General features: G+C 44.3%; 1 pseudogene; it reads right to left on the reverse strand.

Moving 5' to 3' along the window:
* Positions 1 to 802: 802 nt before the first annotated feature.
* On the reverse strand, positions 803 to 2,081 carry LOC134484047 (heterogeneous nuclear ribonucleoprotein A1-like; annotated as a pseudogene).
* Between the last annotated feature and the right edge of the window lie 308 nt (positions 2,082 to 2,389).

Genomic DNA, 2,389 nt, shown 5'->3' on the forward strand with positions numbered 1-2,389 from the left:
CCGGTGGTGTCTCAGGCAGGTGTCCTGCTGCTCCTGGGCCTTCCCCCACGGGAGCCCAGAGGCCTTATACAGTTTCCTCTTGGGCCAGGGATGTGGGCAGGGGTGAGCAGTGTTGGTGGTCTCTTCCGCTCTGCAGCCTCAGGAGTGCCCACCTGACGAGGCGGTTGGGTCTTTCTCTCACAGGGTCTGGGAGCAGAGAGCTGCTGCGGGCCGGGATTCGCGGGTGTGGGACTTCCGGTAAACACAGAACGTGCCCGGTCCTAGAGAAATTCTGCTTCCGTGTGTCCCAAGCTCACCAGGCAGCTTTCTTGCAGCAGAAAATTTGGTCTTACCTGTGGTCCCGAGGCTCAGGTTCGCTCGTGGGGTGCTGCCCAGGGGCTCTCTGCAGCGGCAGCAACCAGGAACCAGGCTTTATTTATATATAAATCATTTCCTCAGAAATTTTATTCATTAATTACATAACTTTTCAAAATATATTTTCTTCTCAAGTCTTCTTTGATTACATAAGAATATTGAAAGAGGAACAGAGAGAGCAAACAGGAATTTCATGAGAACTAAAAATTAACATTATGATAAAATTAGTTTTCTTTAAACACAATATTTCCTTCTTTAAAATTGGTGTCATAAAGTCTTGCAGTTACAGGAATAACTGACAGGATGACTCTATTTGATTTGATTCTGTTTCAGTTTGGCATAAGATTAAAAGATGAAAATTTATTTCCTACTACCTTTCATATCTGACTTGGCTTTCTACAAAAGTTCAATCTCTAACCCTTATTTAATTCTTCCTTTCCTCCTTTCTATTTTTTTCAGCGTCATGATCAGACTTTTACATTTAGCAATCAACAGCATGTGTGAAAAAGGTCTACAGTAAAACCCTTTGTTGGAATGTTTTACACTTTCCACAGAACAGAAACTAAAATAACCTGTTATACAATTAGTCACAGATACAGTCCTGGAGTTTTTGCTCACACACATGAGTATTGTCTAAAACATGTCTTCCTTGTAGCAGCTAGGCCCTGCCACCACTGTGCTTGGCTGAGTTCACAAATCTGTTGTAACCTGTAGCTTCCCTGTCACTTCTCTGGCTCTCCAATCCTGCTAAGCTTTGTTTCCTGGCTTCAATTAGAACCTCCTGCCACTGCCATAGCTACTGCTGCTGCTGGAACCTCCATAGCCACCTTGGTTTCATGGTGTAGCAAAGTACTGGCCTCCACCACCATAAGGATCAGAGCCCCTGCCTCTGAAGTTTCCTCCTTTCGTCATCCAAAATTTGATCACTGGTTGTTGTAATTGCCAAAGTCATTGTAGCTTCCACCACCTCCAAAATTGCTTCCATCACTGCCAAATCCATTATAGCCATCCCCACTGCCACCATATCTACCACTACCATGGCTGCCACCAAAGCCACCACTGAAGTTCCCTCCTCGACCAAAATTTTCATTGCCACCAATACCACCTCCACGACCACCAACAAAGTTTCTGGAACCACTTCGACCTCTCTGGCTGGACAAAGCACTAACCATTTCTTGTTTTGACAGAGCCTTTCTTACTTCACAGTTGTGGTCATTCGCAGTATGGTATTTCTGAATAACAATCTTATCCACAGAGTCATGGTCATCAAAGGTAACAAAAGCAAAGCCCCTCTTTTTTCCACTGTCTCTGTCAGTCATAATTTCAATCACTTCAATTTTCCCATACTGCTCAAAATAATCTTGTAAGTGATGTTCTTCAGTGTCTTCTTTAATTCCACCAACAAAGATCTTCTTCACAGTTAAGTGGGCACCTAGTCTCTGAGAATCTTCTCTTGACACAGCTCTCTTAGGTTCCACAACTTTTCCATCTACCTTGTGTGGTCTTGCATTCATGGCAGCATCCACTTCCTCCCCAGTGGCTTATGTGACAAACCCAAAGCCTCTGGATCTTTTGGTGTTTGGATCTCTCATTACCACACAGTTGGTGAGTGTTCCCCATTGCTCAAAATGGCTCCTCAGACTCTCGTCGGTTGTTTCAAAACTCAGCCCTCCAATGAAGAGCTTCCGCAGCTGTTCCAGCTCCTTTGGAGACACTGACTTAGACATGACAACAGGGTGATGAAAGCACTCAGCGATGCTTCCTCGGCAGCATCAAGGAGCAGAAAGGACTCCTCTCTATTTTTTTATACTCAACATAAGACCACTATCCCTTTTCTTTGAGTCTTAAAATATTGTGCAGCCCCTTTGCTGATTCAAGGGTGGTCTATCAGTAAAGTTCTAGTCTGACAAGTCTATTCAGAAAGGCAGAAAGTTCATGGAACCAAGATGCCCGCCTCTCTGTCTGCCTTGAACCCCTGTTTCATTGTGATTCCTAACTTAATTACAATTCTGGAAAGAATAGAAGAGCGTCAGGA

This window comes from Rattus norvegicus, chromosome X (assembly GCF_036323735.1).
Source record: "Rattus norvegicus strain BN/NHsdMcwi chromosome X, GRCr8, whole genome shotgun sequence".
NCBI lineage: Eukaryota > Metazoa > Chordata > Mammalia > Rodentia > Muridae > Rattus > Rattus norvegicus.